Raw genomic sequence first — 19513 nt, forward strand, 5'->3', positions numbered from 1 at the left:
GCCCCCAACGCACCCCTTCCTTCTCCTTCTCCCTCCCTTTCCCCACCCCCATCCATCGCCCTCCTCCTCCTCCTCCTCGTACCCCTGTACCCTCCCTCCCACCCACCCACCCACCCACCCAGGAAGCGGAACTCTCAAGTCGTACCCCTTTTTCATTTATTTATGTGCACAGATGATAGAAATCGATTGCAGAAACGCGGTAGTTAGTAACCGCGGCCACCGAGGAGCGGGTCGTTCCGCTGTAGACGCTAGTGTACGGACGACCTCCATGTGTACGAGTGGATCCATAAAACGGCAAAGGGACGGCGACAAGAGATGAGGGGGAAAAATCAATACACGTGTGATAAAGACGAAAGCCCAGGGAGAGAGAGCGCAAGGGAGGGAAAAAAATCTTTGTACGAGAGAGGGGAAGGAGGGAGGAGAGGAGTAGAGGGGGAAGGGTGGGGGGAGGGAAGAAAGAGGAGAGAGAGAGAGAGAGAGAGGACGAGAGAAGATCAAAGTGCGTACGAGAAAGGAGGAAGGGAGGGAAGGAGGTGACTGGAGGAGGAGGAGGAGGAGTAGGTGGTGGATGATGAAGAGATGAAGATAAATAGTAATTGACTTCATCACGAGAGTTTCTGGGAGTTTTTTTCAGTGGATAAATTGGCGCGAAGTGAAGGAGGTGAAGAGCAAATGAGAATGAGCGAAAGAGAACAAAAAACGTTACGTATGGAAGGTAGGGAGAGGAATAGAAGAAAAACAGAGAGAGAGAGAGAGAGAGAGAGAGAGAGAGAGAGAGAGAGAGAGAGAGAGAGAGAGAGAGAGAGAGAGAGAGAGAGAGAGAGAGAGAGATAAAGAGGAAGAGGAAGAGGGAGAGGGACAGACAGTCAGGGAAAGGGACACAGACAGAGGCAGAGAAAGAGAGGGGACATACAAAGAGAGAGAAAAAGGAGCACCGCAGACAGAGACGGAACTCGTACGGCTGACTTTTGCATATTTCATAATAGAACATGAAGGATCGAACTTGGAGCTGGAGAAGAAATTTATATCGCGTGTATAACAACTCCGTGGCGAAACGCAGGCAGAGCGACGGACAGCTCAAGGGAATTATATATATATATATATATATATATATATATATATATATATATATATATATATATACATTTAATATATTTATATTGTATATGTGTGTGTGTGGATGGATGGATGGATGTGGGGCTAAATGAGTGATGAGTGACTGCGTGTGTGTGTGTGTGTGTGTGTGTGTGTGTGTGTGTGTGTGTGTGTGTGTGTGTGTGTGAGTCTGTGTGTGTGTGTGTGTGTGTGTGTGTGTGTGTGTGTGTGTGTGTGATTACTGAATTCGAAGATAATGAAAAGGGATGCTGTGCCGCGAATAGGAACGAGCCCGTAATGAAGTGAGGCGAGCAGACGACCCTTATCGCGATGCGCTACATCCCTAGCTCTTCTCCGGGCCGTGTCTCAGGGTTTCAGGGATCTGATTGTTAACGTGACCCGTATATCTGACGGGGCTGTGCAAGTGCCCTGAATACGTAATGAGCCAAATGCAAGAAGAAGACAGACCGAGAGGCGCCGCAGCCATACGTGCCTAAACACGTTCGAATTCGCTCGATCTTGAGTGAAGTGTGGTCGTAAAAGTGGATGAAGCGATGACTGATAAACAAGAATTCATTTGCATTGCAATATAGGCCTATTCCTTGTTCTGGATTTGTTCAAATATGGTGGCCATTTGCCCTCGGTGCCTCAGACTACCCTCAGCTATTGGAAGGATGTGCGGAGTGAGCCAGTTGGCCAATTCGCGTCTCGTCCCAAATCAGCATGAGTCAGGTACACGAGTGTCAGCCAATCACAAGCCGGGAGTGCTTTCTCTGCTTGCGCGCGTAGGCCTACGAAGCAGAAGTTTGTTGTATTTACTAACAAAGTATACACGCGCAGGTGTAGAGTTCGTTTCTAGATCAGTTTCATGATGCTTTGGTATCAGTAATGAACAGAAATACTTCATACTTCATTCGGATCATGGATGAGGGTGTGATTAAAACGAGGTTTCGCGAAAGTGGAGATAGCGTCGCAAAACTCTGCCCACGCAAAACTCCGCCCACGCAAATAGGCTGAGCCAGTAGGCAGAATACGCGACCCGAGGGGCTCCTCTGATTGGCTGATGTCGATGGCGATATTGTTGACTTGTTTACACCAGGAACCCTTTAGGTGCTTTAGATGAAGACTTAGTTACGGGTGTGACATTTGCATACAATGGGTGGCTGGAAAGGCTCACAATGTGACCAACATAACAGCTGGCACAAGAACACCTGGTCAGGCCTTCGCCTCTGAGTCAGCGCTTTATGTTATCCATTCATTAGGCTTTGTAAGTATCTTTTGCCACGTTTTATATAATTTGACAGGGGGTGGGGGAGGGGCACGTGGTATACGAGTCGGGAGAAGAAATGGAGATTCAAATATTTATGACTTCCTCCTCAAAACATTTCCTGTTGTCCCTCTTGAATGAAACGGCGGAAGGAAAGTTCACGAGGTACAAGTACAGTTCTTGGTGACCCGTCGTTGTGTCAGCCAGGGGGGTAGAGGGGGGGGGGGGGAGAAAGACGTATGGCACCAGAAGTTCTTGATACGTCTAGCAGAGGTCTCGGGGGTTGCTGGAATGCCTGTTGAAAGGTCGTTGTGGAGTTGACAGCTGGGGGATTCCCTTGTTTGCTTGTGCTTTTTTTCCTTTTTTATGTGTATTCATCACCTGGAATGTTTGTTTGTTTTTCGCTGGGAACAATAAGTATATTGATTTTGAATGTTTGATGTTAATCCTGTATGGAGTATTAAGTAATAGAACAAGCTCGGTGTTTATAGTTTGGTTATAGGAAGCTACATCTTACAGTTCCCAAAAACGGAGAGAGAGCTCTGCCGGGTATGAACCCACGCAACTCCATTGAGTTAGTGATGTGTGCAGCATCTGACTCTCTCTTATTTCTTGCCTCCTCTCTTTTAATTCACTTTTCTCTGTGGATCCAGGCACTTAGCATTCTTTCTGACTGTCCCAAACTCTCCAACTCGTTGCCTCTCCTTCGCTTTCCTTCCATTCTTAACTAAGTTTCTTTAACGTTTGCTCAGCTTTTCCTCGCCCTATCTTTTTCTGTGCCCCATGCTCGCCCCGTCTCCCGATCTCACTCCTCCCCCTCCCCTCCACCACCCGTGTGTTGCGTCACGTGATCAATTAACGATGACGTAATGCTGAGGGCCATTCACAGTTACGAGAGGGATCGCGCATGCAAAATGGCTGCCAGATTTATTGTTTTTCTTGATGAGTCCCACATTTTACACGTGCGCGCCGATGCCTACTGTGGTGGCTCACGGAGTAAGGGACACACAGACGCGGGGGGGGGAGGACTCCGCCTGTACATTTGCGATAGATGTTGATGAAGTTTATAGATTCGCTTTTTATGGTAGGCAGGAAAAAGATACTTGGCAGATTTTCGTGAGCAGACTCTGACGCGTACCATTCCTCTCTTTAAGATACAGCTAGACTCCTTTGACTCTCTCCTTTATCAGCTGGCGGGTACGTTGCTGTGCTAATGAACGGTCTGTTGCCCATCGGACGTCTGCCAGTAACTACTTACAGCCCTCTTTTAACGTATTAGAACGCTGTGAATCTTCTTGCACTCTGTCTATCACTCGGGCTTTTCTGTTGAGAATGGTTGGCTTCACTACTTTCTGTGTAAGAGGGACTGATGAAAACCTGCTGGCTTATGTATGTAAGCCTATGTGTTTTGTTTCAAATAATGCCCCTTGTTTCTTTTCTGTTGTGAGTTTGAATACCACCTAATTATTTTCGTGTGTTTATCCGCATGTAATTGACTGCCTTGTAGGGATGTTTGTAGACTTCAGCAGTTTAGCATATTCTTTCAGTTATTTCATGACTTCAGTATAGTCTAATCGAGCTTGTGTTTTGAAAGTCATTTGAAAATGGTCCTCTCTTGGTATTGGCTGTTTGACCTTATTACAGTCTTTCGCGTGAAGTTGAGATGCATAAGAGCCAATATTGCGAAATTGGCATGCCACAACTTATTAGGTGTTTTAAGATTTGGAACACCTTCCTGGAGAAACCCATTTGATAATTGCACCAAGGCGTTTGGCTTACCGATACGTTGTCATGTTAGTCACATGTTACACGTGAGCATGAAATCAACGTTAATCTTGGCAAGTGCGGAGCAGCAGCAGCAGCACAGAGTGAGCAGTGCGGCGCTTGCCTTAAAGGTTTCCGCGGGCGAGACTGAGGTTGTAGCTCGCAGGGGAGACTGGCACAGCGCCACGTACTCTCACAATCAATGAAAGATCCCTAGAAAGTGATACGAAATTCAAGTCTGCAGATTTTTCTCCATATTGATAATCCACATGTAATAAGGTTGCTGAATTGCCACGTCTTGAAGGGCGCGGGCGTCTGCGAACGTGGGTTTGTTGGGCTGCCGAGTACTGGGATGGGCGTGGCTTCACTTTTAATAAAACTTTTTGTCCCTATCCTTTGCCACACTATTTATAACGTAAGCCCGGTATTCATATGTTTTCTAGAGGGCTTTAGGTGGTTTCGCCGGCGAGCGTTGGCACTTTCTTACCAAATCAATATGGAGAGAGCCTTCGTCGCGTGCCAAGTGTACGATGACGCTGTGCCACATACCCTTAGTGGATCAGAATCAGGAAGGCCGTGACTGCTGGGGACAAGGGCCTTGGTAGTTGCACCGATAAAGGTCACAGATAGCGACAAATGGGGGCGGCCAAGCAGCGCCGTCGCCGGCTGTGGCGAAAGAAAGGCGGGGAGCAAGGGCGACGCGGCAACGGGCTCGGGCTCCTCTTTGTCCCCGCGCCTCAAAACCTGCCAGCTCCGACCCGCGAAGGTGATCTCACTTTTCTACACTTATTTCGTCATATTTCGCAATTTTCTCACGGCGAGAGGGAAAACAACGAATCGCCTACCTGAACCTGCACTATTTATCACAGACGGGATTTATCCGAAGCTCTTCGGAGTGTGTATCAGTTTTCATTCATAAATTCATTCCCCGGCCAGTGACCTACATTTTTTTGTTAGTTTTTTTATGTATTTATTAAAAAGTTTGAATATTGCCGTCGGCCGGAGTGGGATATCCACGCGTGTTTATTTTATTTGCTTCGAAATAGAATAAAAAGAGAGGTGGCATGTTTTCTGTGACGTGTTTGGTTGGAGGTGTTTTATGATTTTAGTGTATGTAGATAAAAGTTCGTATATTTTTTCCCCTTTGTTGTGACGGTTGCTCTCCGCGAATGTTATTTCAGGTGTTGTTTACTCTTTCTACCTTCTCTGTTGTCTCCTTTTTGTCGCGGTGGGATTTCTCTAACAAAGGAAAGCAAGGACATTTCGCTGTACATCGTCTCAACTGCACTGATTGATTTTTACCTTGGGATTAGTGACCCTCGGTAGAGTGGTGTAGTCAGGTGCGGTGTAGATGCGGCGAAGTGGTTGGCGTGAGAGGGATAGGTATGGTGTATGGAACGGTGTGGTATAGTGCTGGGAGGCAGTATAGTGTAGGACGAGGCTGTCCCTTGCAGGGCGTGTTGCATCGGAGCCGGAGTGGTGTGTTGGCGATCGTGGCGGCCTGCTGGAGATGGCGTCGAGGTGGGGGAGCGGCACGGGCGGGCGACCTCCGTACCGCCAGCTTAGCAACCTTCCTGTGTGTCTGGCGGGGGCTGCTAGCCTTGGGTGGGGGTGGACGGCGGTCGGTGGGGGGAGGGAGGGGGACTGCAGACAGGCTAGAGATGACGTCACAGGGATGTGTGTCTGTCTGCCAGCCTCGCTCTTCCCTCTTGCGGATTGGCTGCGAACTCTGCCGTAAAACAACGCAAACTTCTCGGTCGTCGGGAAGAAGTGTTTCGAAGTGAATTTGGTCTTCTGTCAGTTTCAAACGCGGGGTAAAAATTACACTTCGAAGGGCCTTCCTCTAGGCGCTGACGGGCATTTTTTCTGATCCCAGGGTGCTAGCCCTCCCCTCCTCCAGACCTATGGCTGGCCTAGGGTATGCTCTCTCTCTCTCGCTCTCGCTCTCGCTCTCTCACTCTCACTCCCTCCCTCCCTCCCTCCCTCCCTCCCTCCCTCCCTCCCTCTCTTCCTCTCTCTCTCTCTCCCTCTCCCTCTCTTTGTCCTCTCTCTCTCTCTTTCAGTCCTCTCTCTCTCTTTCAGGTCCTCCCCTCCCCTTCTCTCTTTCGCCCTTTGCTCCCCCCTCTCCCCTTCTCTCTCTCGCTCGCTCGCTCGCTCGCTCGCCCGCCCTCCCTCCCTCTCTAACTTTCACTCTCTCTCTCTCTCTCTCTCTCTCTCTCTCTCTCTCTCTCTCTCTCTCTCTCTCTCTCTCTCTCTCTCTCTCTCTCTCTCTCTCTCTCTCTCTCCCCATTCTTTGCTCTCTACTCTCTCTCTTTCTCCTTCGCATTTCTTCGTTATCCTTCCTTCCACAATCTTTCCGGCGGTTTCGTTCCTAGGTTGAATCACACCTCCGGTTTTTCTCCGCCAGATATCGCTGATGTAAGTGTACTTCTGTCGCTCTCCCCTTCTCGGGATGTTTTCCTAAAGTGTACTGGCCTCATTTTTTATTAAAAGAGGACTCGCTGCCACTATTTGACATTTTGTCGAGATTGGCTTTTGCCACTTGAAGAACGATCCTCTGAGATTTGTTACTGTCCTGTCTTTAGTGAGTGTCTCGGGCACAGGACCTATTATGATTCATACATAACACACTTCCTTCGTTCTTGTGCACAAGAAATGCACATTATTTTCTAACAGATTTACATCGCTCCGTTATTAAGAGGATGGGATAAATCCTTTCGACATTTTCCATGCAGGACTTTCAGATGTATTCCACGCTGTAGGATCATGTGCTGTATCCAACAAGCTTCTTTTGTCTTCCCATTGTCCTTTACGCTCGTCTCCCTAAACACACTTACTTAGGTGTGCTCTCTCGCCTCCCACCCTTCCTCCCTAAGGCCTTTGACTCCCCTTTAGAATCCCTCGCTCGCCTTGTCCTCCTGCGTCAGTGTGCGCCCTTCGAGTCTAGTGTGCATGCCGTGGACACTTAGGTACGTGACTTATTGTTACCTGGCGCGCATGACGGCACCCACTCAACTGCCCGGAGCTTCCTGCACCTGACTAAGCCTCCAGCTCTCCCGTCGTCTGGCTCTTTCCATTCTGCCTCCTCGGTTCTTTTCCACATTGCTTCTGCTCGTTTTCGTCTGATACTTCATTCTCCGTTTTCTTCAGGTTGGCTGTTCGTTTGGTTTGCGTATTTACTTCTTTTTGTTGTCGGGTCGTTTTATCTCTCACTTGGTTTGAGGGTACGTTTCTTTTAGTCTTCTTTTTGATAAATATATATAATTATTTGTCTTGTAGGTATGTTCTCTTGTGTGTATTGTAATCTTTCTTCCTTTGCTATATCTGTTTCTCGTGATTTTAAGTGTATTTCCTTATATTTGAGACTTCCTCGCCACAGCTCCGCATCCTGTCTCTCTCTCTCTCTCTCTCTCTCTCTCTCTCTCTCTCTCTCTCTCTCTCTCTCTCTCTCTCTCTCTCTCTCTCTCTCTCTCTCTCTCTCTCTCTAGCTGGATTTCGCCGGATCTCGCGAAACCTCGGCCAGAGTTCACCGTGACTCCTACACGAGAGCTTTCCACGCCCCTGTCCTTATCCCCGCCCACTCTCCTCTCCCATCTCCCTCAGTTTTGTAATCCCTTCCTTTCCCTTTCTCCTACTTCCTTGTTCTTACTATTTGCTCGGCGTTATATGTTTGAACTCTGTTTCGCATTTACACCTCTCTTCCTCTTTCTTCCTCTCTCTTTTAGACTTTTCATCAGTTATTTCTTTGTGTTTTGATTTCTCTTCCCACAGATGCGTTTATGTGCTAAGCTTTCATTCATTTCATCCGCTGTTACAAGTTTTATCTGTGGCATTTGATCTTCATCCAGTGATCACGTGTGCTCTCTTCTTTATCCCCTCGTGTTTTCTCTGTTATCCTTGTTCCCTCTTGCTTTTTTATTCATGTTTTCCCTTCCTCCGTCGTCGTCGCAGATCCTCGATCCGTGTCCAGGCCGTGTATTCCCGTGTCGTGTGTGTCGCACGCCCCTCCCGTGTCATGACTTATTTCGCTGGTCGGGCGCCTCCCTCGCCCGCCGGATCCAGTCTGCACCGGGTATCCTTAGCCTTGCCGTGCGCAGCCCTGTGTTGCAGCTTGTCGTGGAGCATCATGCAAGGAGAGCAGATGCGGGGCTCAGACAAAGGAAGGCCAGGATGGAGGGCAGCAAGCATCGCGAGTGTGATCAGAAATGGAAGAGGGGAGAGGTGGAGGAAGAGGAGAGCAAGAAGAAGGGGGAAGAAAGGGAAAGGAAGGGTTTTGTCTGGATTTAAAGGTCGGCGTGTGGGAGACGGAGGCGGGCGGCCAGCCAGCCAGCCTGTAAGTTCTGCTTGAATGTCTGCAGCAGGGAGGACCCTGCACCTGTGAGACTGTCTGGTCCGTCCGCCACCACCGCCACACCGCCACCACGGGGTTCGCCTCTTCACGCCTTCATCATGCCGCTGTATGACCCGAGCCCTGGCCTCAGCCGCTGCCCTCACGCCTCGTCGCCGCCGCGCCCACACAGCCGGCCTCTTTGTGGCATTCCTGGCGTGGCACCTGCCCGTCTGCCATGCCGAGTAATGACACTTCACGTAGCGGCTCATTTGGAATGTCTTTGTGTGCGATTGGAAATATGAAAATTGTTTTTATCGGCGTCTTTGATCACACCCTGCCGATGGTTCTAAGGTTCCGATTGCGTTGAGATATTGGATTCATACTCGTCTTTTGACCTTTACTGGAACTTGACCTGAGTCGAGGTGTGACCTATGCTGGCGCTCTGCGGACGCCGCTAGCACTCGGCAATGACAGGAGGCTCACCCATGACATTCCATAAGCTATGCAGGCATCTATGCTGCTCTCATCCCTCGAACTCTCAGCATTTCTGAATTAGTCAGATATTTTGCCGTGTGCTTCGTCTATGTGCAGGAACACGAGATCATGTCGTTGTCATTATGTGCCCAAATACTCATGTAGGGTCAGCCTGGTGCTGCATGGTCTATGTGTGACTAATAAAGACATACCGCATCAACGCTGGCTCTGTGTGTGTGTGTGTGTGTGTGTGTGTGTGTGTGTGTATGTGTATGTGTATGTGTATGTGTATGTGTATGTGTATGTGTATGTGTATGTGTATGTGTATGTGTATGTGTATGTGTATGTGTATGTGTATGTGTATGTGTATGTGTATGTGTATGTGTATGTGTATGTGTATGTGTATGTGTATGTGTATGTGTATGTGTATGTGTATGTGTATGTGTATGTGTATGTGTATGTGTATGTGTATGTGTATGTGTATGTGTATGTGTATGTGTATGTGTATGTGTATGTGTATGTGTATGTGTATGTGTATGTGTATGTGTATGTGTATGTGTATGTGTATGTGTATGTGTATGTGTATGTGTATGTGTATGTGTATGTGTATGTGTATGTGTATGTGTATGTGTATGTGTATGTGTATGTGTATGTGTATGTGTATGTGTATGTGTATGTGTATGTGTATGTGTATGTGTATGTGTATGTGTATGTGTATGTGTATGTGTATGTGTATGTGTATGTGTATGTGTATGTGTATGTGTATGTGTATGTGTATGTGTATGTGTATGTGTATGTGTATGTGTATGTGTATGTGTATGTGTATGTGTATGTGTATGTGTATGTGTATGTGTATGTGTATGTGTATGTGTATGTGTATGTGTATGTGTATGTGTATGTGTATGTGTATGTGTATGTGTATGTGTATGTGTATGTGTATGTGTATGTGTATGTGTATGTGTATGTGTATGTGTATGTGTATGTGTATGTGTATGTGTATGTGTATGTGTATGTGTATGTGTATGTGTATGTGTATGTGTATGTGTATGTGTATGTGTATGTGTATGTGTATGTGTATGTGTATGTGTATGTGTATGTGTATGTGTATGTGTATGTGTATGTGTATGTGTATGTGTATGTGTATGTGTATGTGTATGTGTATGTGTATGTGTATGTGTATGTGTATGTGTATGTGTATGTGTATGTGTATGTGTATGTGTATGTGTATGTGTATGTGTATGTGTATGTGTATGTGTATGTGTATGTGTATGTGTATGTGTATGTGTATGTGTATGTGTATGTGTATGTGTATGTGTATGTGTATGTGTATGTGTATGTGTATGTGTATGTGTATGTGTATGTGTATGTGTATGTGTATGTGTATGTGTATGTGTATGTGTATGTGTATGTGTATGTGTATGTGTATGTGTATGTGTATGTGTATGTGTATGTGTATGTGTATGTGTATGTGTATGTGTATGTGTATGTGTATGTGTATGTGTATGTGTATGTGTATGTGTATGTGTATGTGTATGTGTATGTGTATGTGTATGTGTATGTGTATGTGTATGTGTATGTGTATGTGTATGTGTATGTGTATGTGTATGTGTATGTGTATGTGTATGTGTATGTGTATGTGTATGTGTATGTGTATGTGTATGTGTATGTGTATGTGTATGTGTATGTGTATGTGTATGTGTATGTGTATGTGTATGTGTATGTGTATGTGTATGTGTATGTGTATGTGTATGTGTATGTGTATGTGTATGTGTATGTGTATGTGTATGTGTATGTGTATGTGTATGTGTATGTGTATGTGTATGTGTATGTGTATGTGTATGTGTATGTGTATGTGTATGTGTATGTGTATGTGTATGTGTATGTGTATGTGTATGTGTATGTGTATGTGTATGTGTATGTGTATGTGTATGTGTATGTGTATGTGTATGTGTATGTGTATGTGTATGTGTATGTGTATGTGTATGTGTATGTGTATGTGTATGTGTATGTGTATGTGTATGTGTATGTGTATGTGTATGTGTATGTGTATGTGTATGTGTATGTGTATGTGTATGTGTATGTGTATGTGTATGTGTATGTGTATGTGTATGTGTATGTGTATGTGTATGTGTATGTGTATGTGTATGTGTATGTGTATGTGTATGTGTATGTGTATGTGTATGTGTATGTGTATGTGTATGTGTATGTGTATGTGTATGTGTATGTGTATGTGTATGTGTATGTGTATGTGTATGTGTATGTGTATGTGTATGTGTATGTGTATGTGTATGTGTATGTGTATGTGTATGTGTATGTGTATGTGTATGTGTATGTGTATGTGTATGTGTATGTGTATGTGTATGTGTATGTGTATGTGTATGTGTATGTGTATGTGTATGTGTATGTGTATGTGTATGTGTATGTGTATGTGTATGTGTATGTGTATGTGTATGTGTATGTGTATGTGTATGTGTATGTGTATGTGTATGTGTATGTGTATGTGTATGTGTATGTGTATGTGTATGTGTATGTGTATGTGTATGTGTATGTGTATGTGTATGTGTATGTGTATGTGTATGTGTATGTGTATGTGTATGTGTATGTGTATGTGTATGTGTATGTGTATGTGTATGTGTATGTGTATGTGTATGTGTATGTGTATGTGTATGTGTATGTGTATGTGTATGTGTATGTGTATGTGTATGTGTATGTGTATGTGTATGTGTATGTGTATGTGTATGTGTATGTGTATGTGTATGTGTATGTGTATGTGTATGTGTATGTGTATGTGTATGTGTATGTGTATGTGTATGTGTATGTGTATGTGTATGTGTATGTGTATGTGTATGTGTATGTGTATGTGTATGTGTATGTGTATGTGTATGTGTATGTGTATGTGTATGTGTATGTGTATGTGTATGTGTATGTGTATGTGTATGTGTATGTGTATGTGTATGTGTATGTGTATGTGTATGTGTATGTGTATGTGTATGTGTATGTGTATGTGTATGTGTATGTGTATGTGTATGTGTATGTGTATGTGTATGTGTATGTGTATGTGTATGTGTATGTGTATGTGTATGTGTATGTGTATGTGTATGTGTATGTGTATGTGTATGTGTATGTGTATGTGTATGTGTATGTGTATGTGTATGTGTATGTGTATGTGTATGTGTATGTGTATGTGTATGTGTATGTGTATGTGTATGTGTATGTGTATGTGTATGTGTATGTGTATGTGTATGTGTATGTGTATGTGTATGTGTATGTGTATGTGTATGTGTATGTGTATGTGTATGTGTATGTGTATGTGTATGTGTATGTGTATGTGTATGTGTATGTGTATGTGTATGTGTATGTGTATGTGTATGTGTATGTGTATGTGTATGTGTATGTGTATGTGTATGTGTATGTGTATGTGTATGTGTATGTGTATGTGTATGTGTATGTGTATGTGTATGTGTATGTGTATGTGTATGTGTATGTGTATGTGTATGTGTATGTGTATGTGTATGTGTATGTGTATGTGTATGTGTATGTGTATGTGTATGTGTATGTGTATGTGTATGTGTATGTGTATGTGTATGTGTATGTGTATGTGTATGTGTATGTGTATGTGTATGTGTATGTGTATGTGTATGTGTATGTGTATGTGTATGTGTATGTGTATGTGTATGTGTATGTGTATGTGTATGTGTATGTGTATGTGTATGTGTATGTGTATGTGTATGTGTATGTGTATGTGTATGTGTATGTGTATGTGTATGTGTATGTGTATGTGTATGTGTATGTGTATGTGTATGTGTATGTGTATGTGTATGTGTATGTGTATGTGTATGTGTATGTGTATGTGTATGTGTATGTGTATGTGTATGTGTATGTGTATGTGTATGTGTATGTGTATGTGTATGTGTATGTGTATGTGTATGTGTATGTGTATGTGTATGTGTATGTGTATGTGTATGTGTATGTGTATGTGTATGTGTATGTGTATGTGTATGTGTATGTGTATGTGTATGTGTATGTGTATGTGTATGTGTATGTGTATGTGTATGTGTATGTGTATGTGTATGTGTATGTGTATGTGTATGTGTATGTGTATGTGTATGTGTATGTGTATGTGTATGTGTATGTGTATGTGTATGTGTATGTGTATGTGTATGTGTATGTGTATGTGTATGCTTCTGTGATGGTGATTTATTTCTCTGGGAGGCACTGACTCGTGAAGGAAATGGTGGCTAGTGCAGTCTCTGGTGCAATTATGGTGTGCAGACGTCATGGTGATGACATGATTGCCACGGCGAATAATATCCGTCAAAATATTCGTATGTCAGTTTTTTCTCTTAACAGTGTCATTATTTTTGACGTGCTGGAAAAATTGCAGTTGTGTGAATATATGGCGGAAGTGTTAGGTGGTGGTTAGGCATGGTGAGTCTGCCAGTAACAATGGGTTCGCGTACGTTGGGAGGCTCCCCGAGGCCAAGTGCTTCAGGTGCAATTAGTGATGATTTGCCGTCGGCATACTTTAGCAAGGTGTTACAGGGAGCCCCACCCACACAGGCCACACGCCCAAACCCACCCCACGAGGGAGGGAGGGGCGCCGCCTACGTTCACCCACCCACCCGTCTTTCCGTTGACACGTGTGAACACTCAGCCCTGATTTCGGGACGTCAGACTCAGACTTAGACACGTGCAGGCCCCCGAGCTGACAGGAAGGCTGACGGCCGAGCCAGAATGCCGACTCAAAGCCTCCTGCCCGCCCGCCTGGTGTCTCTCTCACGTGACGAAAGTGCATGCCCATCTGCCATGCCCGTTCCCTTCGGTCATGAGCTCAAGGGTGAGCGTTGTTCCTCAAGCTCCTTCGCCGGGATGCCAGATGTTTAAGCATTTCTCTGCGCACGCGACGGTGCGGAAACTAGGAACCACTCTCGCTTTTAGCTTCCTTAAATCTGTCTTTAAAAAAGTGTCTTGAAGTGGCTGACTCGACTCGACGAAGTGATTTACGAACATGGAAAAGTCTGTGAACGTTGCGTGAGTGAACTGACGGCAGGACAGCTGTAAAGTGCGAGTGCAGACTGGAGGCGAGACCCGGCGGTCAAGTCCACTTCTGCAGGGCGACCGTCCGGAGCAGCGGCAGAAGTGGACGTAAGGCGAATGACTGACATGACAGAGGACGGAAACGTAACGACAAGGTGTGAATACGAAACGAGGGAGAGAGGAAGAGAGAGAGGAAGATGATAATGAAGGGGCGGAAGGGGCGTCACGGCAGGCACGACTTCCCGGAGAGCTGCGATTTCACATTCCTCGCTTTAGTAAACCGGCAGAAACCTTTGCCAATGGGCGTGTGGACCAGCGATCCGTGTGGAGCCACCACTGCCGCCGCCGCCGCTGCCGCCCGCACATTCCTGGGCCCTGATCATGTCATAACTGTGTTACCTAATGGGCGGGTGGTAGAGGCTGGCGCGCAGACACACACACTCAGACGCCCTCGAACAGACACACAGACGGGCGCACACATGCAAGTACGTGTTTTTGTTTGTGTTTTGCTGACGTTTTCCCTTCATTCTCTGCCCTGCTGCGCGTGCCGTCTGAGTGAGGTGAGGACGTGCTCACTGCGTGGGCAGGGAGGTTGGCACTGCGGAAATATAAGTGTGCCACTACCTGGCACGTTCTCCCCAGAAACTAATTGATCCAGTAAAAGTCTGGGACAAAGAGGCAAGGCAAGTCACGTGAATCTAGCAGGGGCGCGGCCCCTTTCCCTGCTCCCTCCCATCTCCTTTACCCCCACCCTGCCACTCCTTCCCCTCGAAATGCTTCTTCTTTTTTCTTCTCCTTTTCCTTCACATCCCTTTCTCTTCTTCCTCCACCTCCATCTCCTCCTAATCTTACTCCTTCTCCTTCCACTCCTCCTCCTCTTCCCACTCCCTCCTCCTCTTCCTCTTGTTCTTCTTCCTCTTCCTCCTCCCACTCCTCTTCCTCCTCCTCCTCCTCCTCCTCCTCCTCCTCCTCCTCCTCCTCCATCTTCCTCTACCCCTCCTTTCATCTGAGGGACACCAGCATTAGTCATCGTAAGATATTTTGACAGACCCATTTTTCAGAAGTAAAGTTTTCTTAGCGTGACTCGGAAACTCCACGTGAACGCCCAGAGGTTTAAAGATTTCTTTGTTCACGCGGACAGAAGTAGTGACGAACGGGCAGAGCACTTCATTACTGCGAGAGACCGCGGAATTCATGGCGGCGGTGCCAGGGAAAGGGAAAATCCATTGTACTTTCGGGAGAACAATATTGGGCGTGTGCAAGGACCACAGGCGGGCGTGGGTAGTTAATGGGCTCGTTTCTCTGGGCGGGGAAACGGGGCTCGCGGTTTGAAGTGTGCTGAGGGCGGGCTGGGCTTCAGGGTGGGTGTCCTGAGGGCGAGGAAGGGTTGCTGGAACGCTGAGGGAAACGCGAAGGGCTATCGGAAGGGCCTCAGGGATAGTAAAATATTGAACGATGCCAGAGGTTCAGGGCCAGGAGATGAGGCCTGGATAGGATGAGCAGAAGGGCGGAATAAAGGAAGGGGATGAGGGTTTTTTCTTAAGCTTGCAGAAAGAGTGTAGGTGAAGCAGGCGAAGGGAAAACGAGGGGGAAGGGAAAGAAAGGAAGAAGACTGGAACGAACGGGAGACGGGGAGAACGAAGAGGAGGCGAGAAAGGAATAGAAGGGTAAATTATATTGCTGGAGGCATTTGCGGCGACGGTGATGGAGGGCTGAGAGAGGGAAGGAGGGAGGGAGGAGCTTCTGGTGCTGGAAAAGGCCGCCATGGCAGGATGCAGCGGGGTTGGGGTCTGACGCAAGACGTGGAGGTGCCGAAAAATGCATGTACGAAGTCGGTGCCACGAGTCCGGACGTGGTCACGAGCAGCGGGAAAAGTGACATTTCCTGCTTCCCTTTGTCGCCGCTGCGCTTTTTTATATTTCTCTTTTTTAGATTCTTGCTTTGTTAAAAATAACTGATATGCTCTTTTTAGATGTTCATGTGCGTTATGGATCAATGAGAATGTGTTGAACATCAAATACTGAACAGTGTTTCTTTTCTTTGCAGATGTGACGGACGGGCGTATCGGGTCATATTGCATGAGCAGGCTGGTAAGTTACGACAAATCATGTCCTTTCCTTTTTTGTTGTTAATTTCATGTAGAGTCCGATGATCTGTAACTCGATTCATCTTTACATTAAGTTTGTTCCTTAGAATCTTCAAAGAACAAAGAGGTGATGGCATTATGTGTTCTTTTCTGTTTGTTTGTTTGTTTGTGTTAACTTTGTTTGCATGTGTTGAGGGGAGGTTTGGTAGACGTGCGTGTGTATGGGAGATGGTTTGTGTGCGGAGATCGTGGGCGTGGGGGAGGGGGGGGGGGAGAGGAAGGTGGGGGCGTGGCCGAGCACAGCAGCCAGACCGCGGCGGCTGGAGCGGCTGTCTGGGCCGGAGTCTTGGCCAAAAATTCACCGTTGATCGCGTGAGGAAGCCAGAGGTTCAGAAGCCGACTCCATGATCCCCGTAGGTCAGCCCCTAGTTGAATGAGAGCTAAAATGAGTATGCAAATGTGACGAATGTTTTATTTATTTTTATTATTTTCCTTTCCTTTTTTGGATCAAATGGAATGAAGGAGGCGAAGTGTATGGTCGCCGTGGTACCGTGCCGGCTTCTGGGAGACACATATTGGCCAAAACTTGTCACAGCTCGTGGTTCTGGAGGCGTTCTTATGACCGGGAATCCTCATCCCTTTGTCTGTCACGCCCATCTCTCTCTCTCTCTCTCTCTCTCTCTCTCTCTCTCTCTCTCTCTCTCTCTCTCTCTCTCTCTCTCTCTCTCTCTCTCTCTCTCTCTCTTTCTCTCTTTCTCCCACTTTCTCCCTCTCTCTCTCTCTCTCTCTCTCTCTCTCTCTCTCTCTCTCTCTCTCTCTCTCTCTCTCTCTCTCTCTCTCTCTCTTTCTCCCACTTTCTCCCTCTCTCTCTCTCTCTCTCTCTCTCTCTCTCTCTCTCTCTCTCTCTCTCTCTCTCTCTCTCTCTCTCTCTCTCTCTCTCTCTCTCTCTCTCTCGTTGTCTGATTCCTACCACACCCAATGTCTGTCTGGGCTCACCCCCACACAGCCTCTCAGCCCTCTCTTGAGCTTCTCTCATTCCTTCCCTTCGGCGCTCTCTCTCTCTCTCTCTCTCTCTCTCTCTCTCTCTCTCTCTCTCTCTCTCTCTCTCTCTCATTTTTCCCTTTCTCCACTTATCTTTCTTGCCTTTCCTCGTGGATGTCTTGACCTTTGTTCATTCCCTCCGGGCCAAAGCTCTCCCTTGATGTGTTTTCCCTTGCTGCGCTAATCTGTACCATGAGCACTGTACGCCCCTAATGCATGCTGAGGAACCCTCTTAACTCCCTGGTGTGTCCGTCGCCTCTCTTACCATGCAGCCTGTAAGGGTCTGCCTCACTTTGTGTGTGTCGGGGCTCCTCTCTGTCTAATGCATGTCGTATGCCCCCCTCCCCTCCTCCTCTCTCCCCCTCCTTATTCCCCCATACCCCGGGGACTTTCCCCCCTTCCCCCGGTGTCTGGGCTTCCCTCGCAGCACTGTCTGGCAGGTCAGCTTAACCCCGTGACCTCCATTTTACCCTGGGAATCTCATCTCGAGCAAAAAACTAATAGGCAAGCCTCCCCCCCGTCTTCCTCTCCCCCCTCCCCCTCCTCACTCTCTCGCCTCTCCCTTCTCTCCTATTTCCCGTTCCTTTTTTTTTTTTTTTCGTTTTCCCTTGCGTATCTTCTTTGCTTCGTCTTTGTTTCTTTGTTTCCCGTGGCCGGTGATATGCTGCTGCTGTAAGACACTGGGACACAGCGCCGGCCGTGCCATTCCTTTTCAATGCACATTCCCGTCCTTTGCGCCGTCCATTTACCCGCTCAGCATTCTTCGCTCCTCAGCCTTTCGCCTCAGCATTCCACTTCATTCCCCTCTAGTCGCTCCTTGCAGTAAAGCCTTCGCTCTCCCTTCATCCTACTCTCTCTCCTCTCTTTCGGCACACTAGCTGACTCCTATCCTAAGCTCCCTTTTCCCCTCTGTTTATCCTATATTCCTTTTTCTTTTCTTTTTTTTTCTTTTTTTTCCTTTTTTTTTTTGTTCCAGTTTCATCTTACTCGTCTTCTCCTGCGTTCATGTTTATTCCAGTTTTATCCTACTTTCCCCTCTTACCGAGGTCATCCTTTATGCTGCTTCTCTCTCTCTCTCTCTCCTCCTCCTCCTCCTCCTCCTCCTCCTCCTCCTCCTCCTCCTCCTCCTCCTCCTCCCTCTCTCTCCCTCTATCTCTCTCTCCTCCCTCTCTCCTCCCTCCCTCCCTCTCCCAGCTCACTCCTCGCTCTCCTCCGATCCCAACTTTCACCTCCCCTCTCCCCCTCCTCTCCCCCCTCCATCCTTCACCTCCAGCTTTTCATCCTCTCCTCCGGCTTGAGTCTGACCTCGACGGTTCCCCTTTTCTCACGCAGTTTTAGTTTCCCCTCATCCTTGCGTTACACGTTTTTGCTCCTCTCCTGCTTCCCCTCCCTTCCTCTTTTCTCTCTCTCTCTCTCTCTCTATCTATCGGTCTGTCTATCGGTTTATCTATTTTTAGCTCTATTCTCACTATCTCACTCCCAGCAGGCTCTTTCCCTCACTGGCTTACTTTTCAGTGCGTGTAAGTAGGCCTATGGGGGATAGCTAGAGAGTGGAGTTGTCTGAGAGATGTTTTCGGTGCTTTATTTCGTAGCTTCGGATTTTTTAAAATGTTAATACGACGGATAGTCATCAATCGACGTCTTTGTGGCGATTGCATTACCTCGTACTTCAAGGAAAGCGAAATGTATTAAGAAATTCAGATTCGATTCCTGATAGGATATCTTAAGTGAAGACTATCTTGTCTCCCCTCCCCCTTCTGCTTATAGTCACGCCCTACTTTTGATATTCCCACGCAAACACATAGCCTCCCTGCCCCTCCCCTGCCCCCCTGCCCCCCTCCCCCCTGGCCTCCCCCTGGAACCTCCGAGCCCCGGATGGCCATGTTTCCGTCTCTCTCTTGTGCTCTCGCTTGTCATGATGTAATCCCATTTCCTCCGTTTCGATCCTCTCTTGGCTGTAAGGAAAAAGATGGGATGCCACAAGGGTCGTGTAAGAGTGAACCAAGTGTGAGGATGAGGATGGGAAAGAAAGGGAAAGGAGGGAGTTGGTGTTAGGCACAGCCGCCGAGAAGCTGATTTTAAGGGGGGAGATCCTGGGAATACCGTATGACAGGGGAATATATGTCAGGGCACCGGAATACGTTAACTCCCGGAAGGCTGTTGCTTACTGTGTAGTACCACTGACACGTGACTCATAGAGTGGAGCATTCACCAAATTCTGCATACGTCACATTGAGGCCCGGGAAGAAGGGGAGGTGCAGGTTCGGAAGTAGGCTGGGGCCTGACCTGCAGTGTTCAATATCATCGTCGGCCTGGAATGCGTTGGTGGGGTCGAGGGCGGGGAGGACCCTGGTGAGTGGTCTGGATAGGAGTGTTTCGAGTGACCTCGTTTGTTCCAGGAATTCCCTCTGTCCACTCA

This window comes from Penaeus chinensis, chromosome 7 (assembly GCF_019202785.1).
Source record: "Penaeus chinensis breed Huanghai No. 1 chromosome 7, ASM1920278v2, whole genome shotgun sequence".
NCBI classification, from domain to species: Eukaryota; Metazoa; Arthropoda; class Malacostraca; order Decapoda; family Penaeidae; genus Penaeus; species Penaeus chinensis.